Source organism: Papaver somniferum, chromosome 9, assembly GCF_003573695.1.
Source record: "Papaver somniferum cultivar HN1 chromosome 9, ASM357369v1, whole genome shotgun sequence".
NCBI lineage: Eukaryota > Viridiplantae > Streptophyta > Magnoliopsida > Ranunculales > Papaveraceae > Papaver > Papaver somniferum.
This window is the reverse complement of record NC_039366.1, coordinates 156,994,763-157,013,191: the sequence shown is the minus strand read 5'-3', so window position 1 is coordinate 157,013,191 and position 18,429 is coordinate 156,994,763.

Genomic DNA, 18,429 nt, shown 5'->3' with positions numbered 1-18,429 from the left:
CAAGAATAATAGCTAAAGCAAGTATGGAATGGATACTAAAATCATATGAATTCTGCACTTATCACACATGAACTAACATACTAGTACAATTGAAAATGTAAACTTAACATTAACTAACAGTTACCAATGGTGAAAGCCCATTGGTTCTCCCTCCTTACCTCGTACTCTTCCTCAAGGGTGAAGTCCTTCTCGATGTTGAATGTCTTACGGATCACCTCTGAGATCTTGCCCTTGATCATATCATCAACTGTCTGGAAATTCAAATCCAACAAGTTCTTAATATTCATAAAATTTTCAGCCAAAATAAGATCGAACAATACAGGTTGATCGACCTTAACAAACCCAGCATCCCAGTTCTTAAGCTATTCTTTCTCTTTTTCATTGACATGATCGTCATGTTTCCTGCAATATTCAATAACTTTAGCCAAAATATTGCTTGTTACATTGGGTAAAGGTATTCCGTTATCAGCACAACCATCTTCGATCATATGTTTAATGGTATGAGAATGAAGAGCAATAGATTATTCAACCACAAAGTCTTCTCCATCATAAATCTTCAAGGTTACCATCTTTGAAGTCGACATGATAAATCAATAAACTGTTGTAAGAAGCTAAGAAAATCTTTTACAAGAAGAGAAGCAGACTGAAAAAATTGGAACGTGAGAATCCAATACCTTTGACCACACACACATATATATAGACTTCGTAAGAATCCCAAAACAAAAATCGGCTATATACTAGAGAGGTTTTTTTTTTATGGTTTCTTCGATGGTGCTCTCGGGTATGTCTTGTTAACTCTTTGGTCTTTTCTTGGATTGCAGAAAGAGCATGTAATGCAGTAATGGTCTTTGATTCAATGGATGTTTTTCTGGTGGTGTTGGCCGTGGATGTAGCCAGTAAAGGTGAACCACGTATATCTTGTATTCTTGTGTTGTGGTTGTGAATATGCTTTATTATCTTATGTCTCTCTTGTTCTTTCTCCATGTTTGGTTCAAATCACCAATTTCCCTTTGTGATCCTGATTTCCGCTGCGCTCGGGGTACCAATTTTCCCAACATATTTCTTATAGTAACAATAATCAATTAAAAGTTTTAAAAATACCCTCTTTAATAGTGAGATAACTCATCTATTAACGAGACAATATTTGAAACCAACTAGCTCATCTAATGTGGGATGGAGGGAGTATATGTCACATAGACCTACAGTGTCGTCTATGTTATGTACCTTACATACATAAATTTGTCATTGACAGGTCAAGTTACCTCCACAAAAAATAAAACATAAACACAGATAGAACCAAGGTTTGAAAAACGAATGTATGACACTTTCCAGTTATGCCCCTATTTATGATAGTCTTCCTACACAAAAATTAAAGAGGATGCATAATTAACTCCACCGTGAACTGGGTACCAGAGATATCCCGCCCGGCTCAGTCATGGTGGGACCCTCGGGAGTTTAGTAGTGACAGTATGCTAGGGTTGGGTGGGGACCATCGTGACTAAGTCACAGGGGATTTAGATTGGTTGAATGATACTGCAGCTGTTGTGTGTATATATACTACTCGTCGAACATGCATTCATATCTACCAGCTATGGGCCAAAGCATATCCTTTAATACATTGCTAAATTTATGTGACTACTCGTTTTCCCGTAGTCTACGTAATGTATACCGTTCGGAGAATCAGATACTAAGTAGTATCGATGCCTCAGTTGAACTGATGATGCTAAGTAGTAAAAGATACTCAAGATCACAACAATAACTAAGAACACAAAGATAATGTAAATGCCGCTAAGTTATCATGAGACACAAGAGATTGCGTGGTTCGACTTTCGTCTACGTCCACGGGGGAATGAGTGATTATTTTGTATTAAGTCATGGTGGTTACAAAGATCTTAAATGCTTCCAAAAGTAATAAAGAGAAATCAAGTTGAAGTAAATACTTAAGTTCTAAACGTTAAAGAGGTATAAGCTTAAGACTAGATCTTCTCTCCTAGGTATTGAATGCCCTTGGTTTGTTGGTGAGGCTTGGTATTTATAGCCCCTTCTGCTCCAAGTATATCTTTGCTTCCTCTGGGTCCATCGTTTCCTGATATACCTTTAGTACAGATGGTACCTTCGTTCGCCGCGTGCTTTCTCCAGTCGAACTCTGCCACCTCAGCTGACCCACGTTCCTTCGGGAACTTCCCAGCCTTAGTACAGATTGTACCTTCGTTCACCGCCAGCCTCTGTCAATCGGGTTCCGCCACATCATCTCTCTCCACGTGCCTTGATTATGCGTGTAGATAAGAGATTTGTGCATTTAATGCTGATTAGATATGTCATCTACCTCTGTCCCTTCGCCAGCTGCCTCCCCATAGACTAGGCTTTTACTTCTTTCATCTTAGCCGTCGAGGCATCCTTTCTTGGGACGAGATAAAGTAGATCTACGAAGGTATCCTCTGTCACTCAGATTCCTCTGTATAGCGAGGGCCACACAACTATCTGTTTGCGACCACTGAGATCGTGACACGTGCTCCGCAGAATATTGGTATTCACAGTTTGCCCCTTTTCTTTCATATTCCACCGTTTGGTAGGATTGGAAGAAAACTCTCGTAACGCCGCCATTTTTGCACGTACCGATCGGGTGGTCCCCACATGTCTATTCATGCAATAACTTCCCCTCGAATTTCAGGACGTCCAAATTTTTGGATTCATCAGCCGCCTATAAGAAGAGAACAAGTAGGAGGAATTTTCATTAACTCCTTTTCTTCTTCTCGAACTGTCGCTCTTTGTCTCTTTCACAGAGATTTTCCTCTAACATTGATCGCCAATCTTTCCTTCGATTTGCCGAAGCTTTCTGATTCAATACTCGATCATCATATACACGTAAGTGTTGCTTTGATCTTTGTTGTTGCTTTTCGTATTTCTCCATGCTTAATTCTGTTTTCCCTTCCTCGATTTGTTTGAAGTTGCTGTTGTTCCTGCATGTGAGAATCTTAATTCTCTTTTACTTATTCGTGTTGTATGTGAACTTGGGTTTGTTCTCATTTCATATTTTGATGATGACTCTGCCATGGTTGTTCCTTGTCTGCAACTTTATTCATGGTGGTGAATGGCCTTCGATTTTTCCTTATGATGATTTTAACCGTTTTCATTTGGTTGGTTTAGTAAAACCCATGCCCAAAGTATGTTTGTTTTTTCCCCAATTTTCTTTTGAGTCGACTGTGATTTTCAGTCCGCCATTGTTGATGAGCCATTCTTCCTGTTGGTGTTAGGAATTATGAGACTTCCGAAGAAGCCTACGCGTAAGGAGGAAAGAACCTCTTCGTCTACTGATCCACCTCTGCGGATGGATCATCCTGATTCTACGCCGTCTCCACCCCCTTAGGATTCTGAGATACCTGCGGGTACTGAGATGGATGTTGTCCCTGAGGCTGCTGCGGATCCAGAGGTAGAAGAAGTTGTTGTTGAGGATATTCCACCTTCTCCTCCTCATTATGAACTTGAAAGGCTGACACTTCGTGATAAAGATAGCTACGCTCATCTGTCCTTGGCTGAGATCACCAAGTATTTTCGCCTCCATAAGTTCGATATCTCCTTTGTCAATGGCCCCGATGTGCTCACCAAATCCCTGATCCGGAGTTTTCCTTATGATGAGAATAACCTCTTGATTAGTGTTGGTCAGTTGGCCGCAGGTATGCTCCTCCCTTTGTTTAGTAGAAAGGATCCCTTCTACTATGACGTTTTGTCTACCAGGGATGACCCGGTGAACAAGACTCAGGTCCGAGGAGTTATGCAGTATACTGGTAACTACTGGCGTGCCCTTCGTGAGAGCTGGTACCGTAGTAAGGGAAAGACCACTTTGAAGTCTTATGACCCTTTTGTTGATGGAAGGTCTAAGAAGGAGGATTATACCCCTGCCAACTTCAATGCTGGTTACACTGATACTATTCAGAAAAGTAATCTTCTTCCTTGGAGTGTTGTCCCTCGTCGTATCCATGTCACCGCTAAACAAATCAAGGAAGGTAACAACCTTCGTCTGTTGGAGAAGATCGATAAGACTGGTTTGACTGTCATCCCTTATTCTGCTAGGCTACCTTTGCCGAAGTCTGATCGCATCCGTCTTGATCATGATGATCGTTGGGCTCGTACTCCTCTTCGTGTGGTGGGTCCTTGGGCCTACGGTTTTACTACCGCTGATCCCAACGCCCCTCGTGCGGCTCTTTCTTTGCCTGAGAAGTATGATGGATATCATCCTTGGGTTTTCAACCCTGATGCTTTTCATGAGGTAACCTTCGTTTCTGTTTGAAGGTTTTTTCTTTAATATCTTTGTTTGATATTCTGATGGCTTTCTTTTGCAGTCGCCCATGCTTCTTCTACTGGAACTGCTGCAGGCTATGCTGCTAAGACTGCTCCGGGTTCTGCTGGTAATTCCGTAGCCACAAGGACTAGGAAAAGGAAGGCTTCAGCTGAAACATATATGCCAACACCTGCGGAGGCAAGGATCATTTCCATACCTCTGTGTTTGTAGGTTCCTTAGTATCTTGCCCCTGATCCTTAGATGTCGCTTGTGTTTTTCCACAGTCCTCCAATAGAAAGGGCAAGTTGAAGGCTGTTATTGATCTTGAGGCGTCGGATGAAGATCCCAAAGTTGTGGAGGAGGTGCCAGACGATGAATATATGGAGGACATTGAGGATACTGGCCTCATCCCTCATTTGGATGATATTGAGGAAGATTTTTCCAAGGATAACCCCAGTCCCATCCGTGCTGGATCAGTGGAGGGTGAGAACCTCGTAGCTGGTGGTGGTGCTCTATTTGTTAACCATGTTAGTGTTCAAGCTACAACTCCTACTTTTTCTTCGAAGGTGCCTTCGTCATCTGCCCCTGGCGGAGCATTGCATGTTGTCTCGTCTACTGCCGGGGCTGCTGTTGTAGCTTCCAAGAGTCTTCATTCGTCTCCTGCTACTTAGCTTCAATCAAGTGGTTCATTTGCTAAGGTTTTTACCCCAGTGGTGAGGGTTAGCAGTTCGGACTCTCAGCTGAAGAAGAAGGTTGTGATTTCACTGGCCAGCTTCTCCTTCAATGCTACGCCAACCTCATTAGGGAGCGCTCAGTCTGTTTCTACTACCCCTGTTAGCAAAGCTGTTGGACCTCCAACTTCGTCACTAGATTGGACCGTACTGGGCAATCTTCCTTCTGCTGGTGATATGGACTTAGGTGGTGCTCAAGCTTTTTCTTCGGTTCCCAGCTCATCCACCATGCCGTCTCTTCGTCGTGGTGAGGGTTCAACAGTCGTGCCCCATGTTCGCTCTCAAGCGATTGATGGGGTTGTTGCTAAGTATAGCAAGGGTAAGCTGCCTGAGAACTTGAGCCTTGGTAGTTCTGATGGTGCCATCCTTGAAGCAATTATGCGGGACTCGAGGGGTCCTTTTTCTGCTGAGGTCGATCGCCATCATCTGGATAGCTCTTTTTAATTAGCTTCGCAGTTGGACGTGCTGTCTGCTCAGTATCGTTCGGCTAAGGATCTATTCTTTGACCCGGATTGCCTTCGCTCCAGCCGGAGCCTTGATGAAATCCGCAGGGGTAGCATTCAAGAGATGGAGGATTTCATTGACACCTACGCTGATTTCCTTCCTCTCTTCTCAGTGTTTTCAGTAAGTGATTCCCACCTTACTGCTCCACAATATGTTTTGCTTTTCCGTCTATTCTTATATTCCTTTGTTTGCAGCTTTGCAAACAGATAGATGTTGGTTGCACCTTGTTCAAGTTCTATAGGGCTAAGTGTACTCACTTGAGTGCTCAGTTGGAGTATCCTCGTCAAGAATATGCCCTTGTTAGCACACATCAACCTTCGTACAGTGACGCTGCTTCTATTGCTAGGGTATCTTTGTTGGAGGATGATCTGCGGAAAACTCAAAGATCTTTGGAGGCTTGTTTGCTGGCACTCGAGAGAGCTAATAATGCTGCTAAGGTTGATGAGGACGGGCGTAAATATGTTGATTCTGCTCTGGCTGTCGAGTCCTCCAAATCCATAGGTTCGTTCCTTCTTTCCCTTAGCTTTGTTGTTGTTCTTGTTCGGTTGCATAGTCCTAAGACAACCTTCGCCTGCCATCTGGTAGCTCTGGTGAGATTAGATATCTCCGGGATCAAGTAGCTAAGTTAACCTCCGATGTTTGGTATTATCAGAAGAAGTCTGATAGGTTGATGAACGTAACCGTCCATAATGAAGCCCAACTCTCCCTTGAATCTGCTCATAACTCGGATTTAGTGAAGTAGACGGCTTTGCTTCGTAAAGAATGTGACGAAGCCCTTAATTGGAAGGAGAGTCTCATTTTAAAGCAAAAGGAGGATATTGCCTTAGTTGAGAGACGCCTATCATCCCAAGAAATTATCCGCAAAAAGTTTCATGCGGATTTCGAAAATACATCTGCCACTTTAGCTAAGGTTACTGCAGAGCGTAACGTCTTGTATTCTGAGGTCTGTTCTCTTAAGAACAAACTTATTGAGGCTAACTCCGCATCATCTTCCATGTCTCATGCATCTTTGGTCAAGAATTTTGAAGAGTTAGAAAATGTTTACCAATTTCTATCCTCAGAGAATGCTTCGCTCCGGATAGATGTTGATGACCTCCGGACTGAGCGTAACACCCTTGTCGAAGATCTCGAGGCCGCTGAGGAGGATCTTGCTGAGGATCAGCATAGTTTATAAGAATCCCTTAGCCATGCAGGAGGTAGCTTAGGATCCTTATATTCTAACAGCATCCTTTGTATCTTTTGCTGCTTCCCCTTATTTCTTACACCCTTCTTATTCTCAGGTCTCTAGGAGCATCTGGTGGGTGCAAATGCCAAAATCAACCGTCTTGAAGGCCAAATATCTTCGCTGGAGATATCTCGTCAGCTTGATGCTGCTGCTAATTTCAAGGCCGAGGCTCTCCAACGAGCTAACGATCAGCTTAGTGCTCAGATGACAACGCTTCGTCAAAAGTCTGCTTCGAATTTGGCGACTCAGACTGCTCAGATGAAGGTGCAGTTTGAAAAGTAGGCTATCGATTATATTAATGATGCCTTTGTAGAGGCCGAGCTCCAAGCTGAGGGTGTGGTATTTCCTCGTCTCCCTTATCCTTGATCCTGTCGTGTCCAGTCTATCTTAACTGAACTCTTTGTTGTATGGTGCCCCCAGCTGAGGGGCCTTTGTGTCGTCTCCTTTCCTTGAAACAATACTTCGTGATGGTTTGAATCTTTGCTATCTACAACTTTTAAGACATGTTAGTCATATTTGGGTATATTTTACCTATATTATTGCATGAATATTTTTTTTGTAGACGTGTTGTATCTAGATGATTGCACATTCAAGTCATCACTATGTACTAAGGAATGTTTAACCTTGGGTGGAACATTCATCGTCCTACCTAAGTATCCTTTGGCCAGAAGGTACCGTGGTGGCGAGGGCTCCTACGTGGGAAATAGTTTTAATGTAACCCTACGCGTTCAGCGCGATGACTGATTTACTTCGACAAGGTATATCTATAGGGAATATATTACTTTTTCTTATTTCCTCATGAATGGAGCTATCACTCTGAGGATCCGAGTATTGACATATGCGCAGTTATGTCTTGCCTTGCCTCATCGTCAATCCTGATGGAGGGTGTCTATTCTAACCCAATTTGTACCTAATCAAAAATTGACTTTCTCTTAGCAAAAAGTTTCTTTCATTGATTAGTAAAGTTCATAATACCTTTGATCAGGGATAGAACATGGTGGGCTATTTCTCGTTCCCTTCTTCTCCTGAGTGATCACCATTCTCTTACGGTAGTACTTTTTTAGGTACATTGCATTCCAAGGGTGTTGTAATACTTCACCTTTGAGGGTCCTTAGGTAGTATGACCCTTTTCCAACGATGTCGTGTATGATGTAGGGCCCGTCCCACGTCGGAGCTAGCTTTCCCCACTCTTTCTTTATTTGATATGGTGGTATCTGACGTAATACGTATTCTTCGACCACAAAGTTTCTAGCGATGACCCATTTGTTGTATTCGCGATCTAGCCTTCGTTGATAGTTTACCATCTTTTGCAAAGCCACTTTCCGCCTTTCTTCAAGATCATCGAGCTTTTCTAGCATTAGGTCCGTCGTTAGGTTCTTCTCTGATGCCTGTGTTTTTGTTGTTGGAATTATTACCTCTGTTGGGATGACCGCTTCGGCTCCGTAGGTTATCAAGAATGGATTTTCTCCCGTGGCCGCCCTTCTTGTAGTTCGGTAGGCCCATTGGACATTGTGCAGTTGTTCGCACCATCTTTTCTTGTATGCTCCTAGCTTTTTCTTCAAGTTCATCGCTATTGTCTTGTTAGTCGCCTCCGCTTGTCCATTGCTCTTAGGGTATATAAGAGTGGACTTGTTTTTCTGAATGTTGAAAGTATCGAACAACATATCTATGTTCTTTCCTTGCAACTGCTTGCCATTATCAGAGACTACGGCGGCTGGTATTCCGAACCTGCATATGATTTGTTCAAACAAGAACTTAAAGACATATGTGTCCCTAATTTTTGCCAAAGCCTTTGCCTCCACCCACTTAGTGAAGTAATCTGTAGCCACAATAAGGTATTTTCTCTTCGAGGTTCCCTTTATCAAGGGTCCGACAATATCAACCCCCCACTTGACAAATGGCCCTGATGACTGAGTTGAGCTTCGTTGTTATTGCTTTAATTTTCCTGGCAAAGCGTTCGCATCTCTCACAGCGCTTAGACACGTTCTTTGAATATTCGTCCATGCTTAACCAGTAATATCCTTGCATTTTGGCTTTGACTGCCAAGGACCTTCTTCCGCTGTGATTGCCGGCATCTCCGCTGTGTATATCATGGAGTATCCTTATGCCTTTAGTTTGTGAGAGGCACCGCATCAGAGGTCCAAGAAATTGCCTTCTATACAGTATTCCATTACGCAGGCTGTATATTGCTGCTTTCGATTCGAGTTTCTGAGCCTCCTTGACATCTGCTGGCAAGGTACCTTTGTCAAGGTATTGGTGAATTGGAATCCTCCAATCATCCTCCGCTTCGTCCTCATTGTCTTCGTCCGACATAGGTTGATCTTTGCCAGATTCTTCGACTTCGTTATCTGGCTCTTCTTCGTCTTCTTTTCCTTTCTCATCTTCTCTCATGGCTCGAGTTTGAACGACCATAGCCTCCTCAACTCCTGAGATTGGTACTTATATCGAAGGCTCATATATCCTTCCAATTTGCACGGAGGTGGTATTTCTGTCCCTTAGCATCGATGATGTGAATGCTAAGGCATCTGCATATCTGTTATCTTTTCGACAGACATGTCTGAATGTAACGTTGTTGATTTTTGACGCATGCTCTTGTGCTAGCTTTAGGTACGAAGATAGTACTGGATCCAAAGTTTGATATTTGAGTTCGATTTGTCTAATGACTAACTGTGAGTCACTAGTCAAACGAACATATGATAAGCCTAGCTCCCGTGCCAAGTGTAGACCATGTATGACCGCCTCGTATTCTGTGATGTTATTAGTATATTGTTCGAATTCTAAGCTGAATGCATAGATGAACCGGTCTCCATTAGGGGTTGTTATTACAATCCCTATGCCTGCGCCCTCTCCATTGGAGGAGCCATCTACGAATATCTCCCACCTCTGTGAATTCTGAGGTTCCAAGAAGTCTTCTGGTTCTTGCTTGTCTTCCTCCATTCCTGGGGTGTCATCTATCTCCGCTTTGTCGTTGAGAGGTAGGTCCGCTAGAAAGTCTCCTAAGATTTGTGATTTCTCAGCCTTCCTTGTTTCAAAAATTATGTGGAACTGCTTGATCATGGCGTTCCATTTTGCTACCCTTCCAATTTTCTCCGTGTTGTCGAGAATTTGACTTATCTGAGCCTTTGTGAAGACTCGGATGGTATGTGCGTCGAAATACATCCTTAGTTTGTGTGCTGCCACTACTAAGGCATATATAAGCTGCTCCACCTTGGTATAATTACGCTCCGCTGAACTGAGTGTTTTGCTGATGTAGTATATGGGCTTTTCTCCTTGTCATTGGTCACGTACCAATACTGCGCTCACAGCGTAGCTTGTTGCTGATAAGTACAAGGTGAGAATTTCTCCTGGATCTGGCTTCTGTAGGATGGGTACCGAAGCCAAATATTCTTTGATTTTTTGGAAGGCCTGCTCGCACTCGGTGGTCCACATGAACCTGCTTCCTTTCCTTAGTGTATCGAAAAATGCTTTGCATTTATCTGATGATCTTGCTATGAATCTTCCCATGGAATCTAAGATTCCATTTAGATTTTGTACTCCTTTTAGTGTTTGTGGAGATGGCATTTTCATTATTGCTCTGACCCTTTCGGGGTCCACTTCTATTCCTCGCTTAGTTACCAAGTATCCTAGGAATTTTCCTGAGGTTACTCTGAACGTGCATTTCTCCAGGTTTACCTTCATGTGAAAGCTTTTCATGGCTTAGAATATTTCCTTTAGGTCTGATAGGTGGTGTTTTGCCTCTTTTCTGTTGACAAGCATATCGTCCACGTAGACCTCCAGTATCTTGCCTATCCACTCCTTAAAGATATTATCTACCAATCGCTGGTATGTTGCCCCCGCGTTCTTTAGTCCAAAAGGCATCCTTGTATAACAATACAAGCCTCGTGGGGTAAAGAACGCAGTATGCTCCTGGTCTTCTTCTGCAAGTGTGATTTGGTTGTAACCTGAGTATCCATCCATGAAGGATAGCCTCTGCTGACCTTCTGTTGCATTGAACAGTTGGTCAATGTTTGGCAGCGGGTAGCTGTCTTTGGGGCATGCTTTGTTGAGATTGTTAAAGTCGATGCAAATGCGTAGGCCTTCGTTTTTCTTTGGCACAATCACCATGTTGAATATCCACGTGGGATACTTGACTTCTCGTATGAATCATGCGGTTAGTAGCTTTTGTAACTCCTTTTCTACCGTTTCGTGGTAGATGTCTGCCACCTTACGGATGCGCTGCTTGAATGGTGGTATTTCTGGTTTGAGACGAAGGTGGTGGGAGACCAAATTCGGGTCAATTCCAGGCATGTCTTCCATTTAACACGCAAAGACATATGCGTAGTCCCTTAGTATCCTTTGTAGTTGCATCTCCTCTTCCTATTCAAGTAAAGTTCCGATGTTGATCATTTTTGGTTCCGCCTCCATTCCGATGTTGATTTTCTTTCTTGTTTCCACCGGTGAGAAGGTTTATTTCTGAGGACGTTGAGGAGTGCTTTTCTGTAATTGTCATTTGGCAGAGACGTTCGTCCCTGGAGTGGCGGAGGTGTTTGTCTCCGGAACTGAGGTGGCTTCGGGTACTGAGAAGGCTCCGTCCTTCACTTCTTTAGTGTTTGCCTTTCGTCTTTTCTTTCTTCTTTGAGTCTTACCTCTGCCATATTGCATAGCCTTGCGTCTTGGTGGCACCTTTGATTTCCATTTCATCCATGGGTGTAGGGAATCGAAGGTACTGATGATATGTCGAAGCTGTTCCTCGTAATCTATGGACCCATAATCTGCCGATGATTACATTGTAGGGCGAGGGTGCTTCCACCACACAAAACCTTGTATTAGTTACTAAGGGTCATGCACGTACCTTCAAGACGATTTCTCCTTTTGGTCTAGAGACTGCTCCATTGAAACTGTATATTGTGCAAGTGGAAGAGCCCATCTGCTCCGCTGTCAAACCCATGTCTAGGTAGGGTTCGTAAAACAATACATTTAACGAGTTTCCCCCTTCAACGAGGACCTTCATAACATTCCATCCATGTATTGGAAAGGTGATCACAAGTGGATCATTGTGCATTTCGACCTCCTGATTGACGTCTTTTGTTGAGAATGTTAATGGCGTGGCCATCAATTCTTCCCAAGTGCTAGTAGGTGGTCCGCTTAGTTTGAACACCTCGGGGGTTTCTAGCTTTCTTCTGTTTCGTGCTAACTCGAGGATGTCTTCGAGAAGTTCTTCTTGATCTCCGCTGGAGAAGGTGATCATGTTGATGTATTTGCTATCTTGAGGTAATTCTACCATTTCCTTCGTGGCGACCTCGGTTTCAGCCGGTTGTACCTGTACCTACTCCATGAATTTGCCTTCGTCTATGAATCTCTGAATCACGTTCCGCAGATAGTAGCACGTGTCAGTTGTATGCCCATAGTACTGGTGGTATGCATAGTATTCCTTGGCCTCCTTCGTTTTTTCTGGTTGCTTTCCCCTAGTATTAGGGTAAGGAAAGCCCGACTTTGCTCCTTCTTTGCTTAGAATGTGAGAAAATGTTGTATTCAGCTTTGTGTAGATTTTATCTACAAATTCTTCTCTTCCTTTTCCTCTTTTGCCATATCCGTATTTGGATCTTTTGTCTCGAGAGCTGGTTCTGCCCCCGACTTCGTTTTGTCGCCTAGGTATCTCCGGAATTGGTTCCAGAGAGTTGGTTCATTGTGGAGCTGTTGTCGCCTTTGCTTGCGCCCTGTGACTGTCCTTATGGATTTCTTCAAGTCGGATGTAGCGATCTTGGACGACCCTAATTTCTCCTTCGGAATCAAGGTCTCGGTTGTGGAGTTCCACGAAGATGGCTTAGGTCCTATCAAGTCCGTACTTATAGCAATTAATGCTAATTTCTGGATTGACTTTCCCGATTGCTTGACATGTCTTATGCCACCTATCTGTGTATTGCATCAATGTTTCGCGGGGTCCGATAGCTATAACAAATAGTCTATCTAACCCTGCCTTTGTTGATTTGTTGTACATGTATGTCTCCAGAAACACCGTAGGAAATTGCTCAAAAGAGTCAATTGAGTTTGCTGGTAAATTGTCATACCAGGCCAGTGCTGATCCCGTCAAGCTTGCAGGGAAGTACCTACAAAGTACTATCTCATCTCTTTCCCGATGGGCGAGGACACGAGTGTAATACCGTAGGTGATCTGCGAGATCTGAGGTACCGTTGTATGTCTGGAACGTAGGTACCGGGCACTTCGGAGGGATGGGTTCCCTCAAAATACGAAAAGACAATGGAGATGTGGTCGCCTATTGTAGCACTTCTTCTAGTCTTGTACCTGTATGGACGATTTTTAGGCCTTCTATATCCTTCCGCATTTTCTCCATTTGCTCCATAACCATGTTCACATTGTGAGCATCTTTGGAAAATGCCTCATCGTAGTAGGACTGAGAGGGATTGTATGTTGTATCCGTCTCATCTGGATCGTGGCGTGTTCTCCTGGCTCCCCCTGCTGGGTTAGCCTTTGGTGGGTTGAGATCCACCCTTCGTCTTCCTGAGATAGCTCCGTTCTCACGCCTCTTTAGCGGAGGGTGAGTTTGGGAACCTTCGATTTGTGTGTCTAACATATCCTTTAGGTTCTGGTTCTCTTGGGCCATCACGTGCATTGAATCCTCATACTCTTTGTTTTGGAGTAGCAAGGCTGCTACTTGTGCTGCCATTTGATCTTCATTGCGGATTCCACCACCCTGAGGAGTGTTGTCGGCCGGATCCTCAGAATCCTCCACTCCTTCATCGAGGATCGGTGCATTGGGATCTATCTGGATTGGAGTTAGGTTTCCCAACCCTCGTGCCGTAGGAACTAAGGTTCTGGGTAACCCTGCGTTGGCCGAAGGTGGCTGCGTGACATTGGGATGCTCCGGTAATGGCATGCCATAAAGTGGTTGAGCTCCCGATGTTTTCCCCATCCCTTCCGCAAGAATAGGTGGTTTATTAGCAATCGTACTTCGTGTTATTTCACTTTGCCCGTCCTCTGCTTTCGTTCGTTGATTTGATTGAGATGGCTTTTGAGATTTTCCTCGTGTGACCGCTGGTCGTGAGCTTGTTGGTACATCACTTGGTTTCTGCATGCCTTCGGTTTTTGTTATCCTGCGGTCACAGAAAAAACGACAAAAATATGCTACTTGGGTGCCTTCGTCAAAAGTGGAAATTAATGTTCTGACACAGAAGACGGCTAAGCAGTTTTTTTTCCCAGAAAAAGGACTGAAATGACGTTTGGAAAGACGGGTATTAAATTTTTATGATACTGTTGGAAGAAACAACCTTAAACATTGAAAACCAATTTAAAAAGAGGTGTCAGATCTCCCAAAAAACAGGATTATTAAATGCTTTAGAAGATTTTTTTTCCTTAAAATCTCACCGAGATTCCTCTGCAGTCTGAGGTACTCAGATCTAAAGGATGCTTTGTCGGAAAAGTCTGTTTTAGTACAAAACAAAAGTTTTAACGTTTTGTGAGTGTGTTTTTGTGAAAACTTTTGTAGATCTGTGAGATTGCTAGTCTTTAGAGGCTATGAACTCAAAGAAATTGCGAAAACAACGGACGAACCAAACACTAGAGAGTGAGATTCATCGCTATTGAACTCAGATCTCTTCTTTTAAGAAGATGCGCAAGTAAAGTAAATGACGGAATACAAAAACTCAAGCTGGTGAGAGAAACCTTCTAGCGCCAAACTGTGACTACTCGTTTTCCCGTAGTCTACGTAATGTATACAGTTCGAAGAATCAGATACTAAGTAGTATCGATGCCTCAGTTGAACTGATGATGCTAAGTAGTAAAAGATACTCAAGATCACAACAATAACTAAGAACACAAAGATAATGTAAATGCCTCTAAGTTATCATGAGACACAAGAGATTACGTGGTTCGACTTTCGTCTACGTCCACGGGGTAATGAGTGATTGTTTTGTATTGAGTCATGGTGGTTACAAAGATCTTAAATGCTTCCCAAAGTAATAAAGAGAAGTCAAGTTGAAGTAAATACTTAAGTTCTAAACATTTAAGAGGTATAAGCTTAAGACTAGATCTTCTCTCCTAGGTATTGAATGCCCTTAGTTTGTTGGTGAGGCTTGGTATTTATAGCCCCTTCTGCTCCAAGTCTTTGCTTCCTCTGGGTTCATCGTTTCCTGATATACCTTTAGTACAGATGGTACCTTCGTTCGCCGCGTGCTTTCTCCAGTCGAACACTGCCACCTCAGCTGACCCACGTTCCTTCGGGAACTTCCCAACCTTAGTACAGATTGTACATTCGTTCACCGCCAGCCTCTGCCAATCGGGTTCCGCCACATCATCTCTCTCCACGTGCCTTGATTATGCGTGTAGATAAGAGATTTGTGCATTTAATTCTGATTAGATATGTCATCTACCTTTGTCCCTTCGCCAGCTGCCTCCCCATAGACTAGGCTTTTACTTCTTTCATCTTAGTCGTCGAGGCATCCTTTCTTGGGACGAGATAAAGTAGATCTACGAAGGTATCCTCTGTCAATCGGATTCCTTTGTATAGCGAGGGCTACATAGCTATCTTGTATGTGACCACTGAGATCGTGACACGTGCTCCACAGAATATTGGTATTCACAATTTAGGTTCTCGAGATAGATATTTATGAGTAATCATATATGTGACGATGCATGTTTATGTTAAGGTTCACATTTCACGGTACATATTAACCTCCGGCATTCATTCTGATCTACCGAATACGATACAAGCCATATCTTTTGGTACATTTCTAGATATAGAGTCTCGAGGTAGATAACAACTTAGTTTGGTATTGCTGCAGCTTTTGTAAAATCACTTTTCTACTGTGCGTTGTTGTGTTGTGCTGTGAGAAAAAAGCAGTTAGATGTTTGGTAAAAAATTAATTAAAGTTAAAGCTGATTAAAAAAGAAATCAAAGTATATTTGGTAAAATATGAGATTCAACCATTGTTGTTGTATCAAATGACAAAAACTGACATTTCACTGAAAATAGTTTTATTCAATTTTATTTGGTTTAAAAATAATTAATTTTTAACTATTAAATACAAATATATATAAATATCAAATAAATGTCACTATTATTATGATTGTTAAAAAAAATAGTTTACTTAACCCACTTTTTAATATATATATAATTTTGAAACAGAAAACCAAACTTAAATAAAATGTATATTTAATATTTGTCTTCATTTTTATTATTGACAAATTAAATGAAATGGTATATAAAACAGTTTGAAAATAAATATAATAATATTTAAAAAATAAATTATAATAAATAATTGATTGTATATAAATTTAAGGGTAACTTTTTCCATTTAAAAATAAGGTAGGGATAAAAAAGATAAATCAAGTATTAAGTTTAGGTGGGACCAAAGCTTATGCTTTTGTAGCTTTTAAAAGCTCCCCCTCCCCAGCTTTTAAAAGTTGAGGGATTTGGGAAGTGCTTTGGATAAAAAGCGCTTTTAATTTTTTTGAACGCGCGATTGGGGATACTAAAACTAATTAGGGGATAGAGGAAAAGGAAAAAAACTGGATCCAAATATCCAAATCAGGGTCACCCCTTATCTAAGTATTTTATGTAATTCCTAATCTACCCCTCACTAATTAGGTTTAGTGTTTAATTATAATTTGGAAAAATCTTAAGTATTTGTTAAATGATTAAGGTGTATTTTAATTTGTATTTGGGTGAGTGAGGTGAGAGTAGAAGGAGGAAAAAATATTTGAGGACAATAAATGGGACGACTATAGACTTCACATATAGGGATTCCATCGTTCGATGGTGTTTCCATCTAGCGATGGACAAACTATCTCCGAGTAATTATAAATATATATATATCTAATCTCTCCTTCTCTCCTACTTTTTCACTTTTCTAATATATTTTTATATCCAAAGGAGCCCGCTTAATCGCAACTTTGTGGTCTAATTACTAGGGTCTGAAACTTGGATCGTTGAAGATGCAGTTAACATGTTAGGTCATTGATTAACCGTAGACCGTCAATTAACCGTTAGCTTTTGCACTAAGGTGAAATTAACCCCTGCATGTCTTGACCAGGTTAAGTTGTCATTACGTTATACCCATGGGTCACACGTGCAACAATGTTTTCTCGAGTAGGGTTGCCATTAATAAGTGAATGTAATTGACTCAAAGAGTGGTAAAAAATTACAAGAACTGGAATCAGTTCAACTAGATTATCACATGAAAAAAAAATGATTTCTCTCTGGCATGTATCTTCGGTGAAACATCTTGTTGTCACCTTGACTTCAGAAATCTACTCCAAAAGACTTTTATTATTACAAAGGGTAACAGTAACATGCAGGAAAGCAAACGTCTTTTCATATTAATCAGTAAGCATGGGGTAGAGTGAGACTGGATTTCCGTTGAAAAGAAGACGTCTCGTGACTCTCGTCCGGTCACATCCCGTCTGGTCTTATTCTCGTCTTATCTAGAGTCCTAGAATGAGTAGAGTAATGACTTGAAAATGCTAGTCTTCCCCCAACCATGTCCACCAACCTAGAATGAGTAGAGTAATGACTAATGAGACGTAATCAGGGGAAGAAGATATAAGAGATGAGCTGTCACCAAAAACGCTAGTTATCCCCACTCATGTCGACCAAAATTTTCCACCACGAGGTGTCTTGGAAATAGTGGTATAATGTTTCACAAAAGGGGTCCTGCTAATCTCAATCCTGGGGATCAAGTGGGTGCATAATTCCATCGGGTTTTCACTGAAAATGCTTTTCTCTAGGGAGAAACCCTTTCTTTTGAATGTACAGTACGCGGATAGAGAGAACCCTTCATTATTATATATATAACACTCCTAATTTCACACTATCTTGCACTTTTGACGGTATTTCTTTTAATAAAACTTACATGATAGCATATTTGATGCTAATATTTTGGAATATTATCGTCTTACAATGGTCTTCGTACCCATAAAAATGAACAAATTCAAAAATACCAAACCTCACCATCTACAGTTTTTAAAACCTCATACTTTGAGCAAAAATTAAGAGGTTTATTTATGATTACATAATCGCTACGGTGTTATTTTGACCCGTTATAACCCTTTTCACGCATGTTATATTTGTTTTTCTAAAATTGATTTTTTTTTCGTTTTTTCTTTCCAAATAACATATATTATAATGCAAATTATTAAACCATTTTCCCGTTTTCATGCTAGTTATAACAGTTTTTTTAGAAAAAAGAATATAAAAATATTTTGGTATAGTCTATTTTGACGGTTTATAATGAATTTTTGTTTTTCTATTTTCCATTCATTTCTATGTCTTATGGACGTGTATGGGAAAATTCTTTTCTATTTTACCATTGCCATATTAGGTGCAGATTTTGTTTTCCACCCCTTTTTATGGGAAATTTTCATATTTCTCCTAAATATTTTAAATTAAAATTAAAACTTTAATTTGAATTTTGAGTGAAATTTTTGTTTTCACCAGTTTTTGGAAAATTATGATATTTTCAGCATAATTTTGGGTTTTGAACCAAGTCCAAAATTATGATGTATCAATTTAAAGATTAATTAATGTAATTTTAACATATAATTATTAGTAAGTAACGAATTGTAACTTTTGGTTTTTGGTTCCCACTAATTAAGTAAAAAAATAATTTTATAAGATTAAGTGATTAATTATTCAACATTCTAGGACCACATCTTCTTCAAAGCTAATATCTCAAGCCCACACCTAGTTTTGAGTC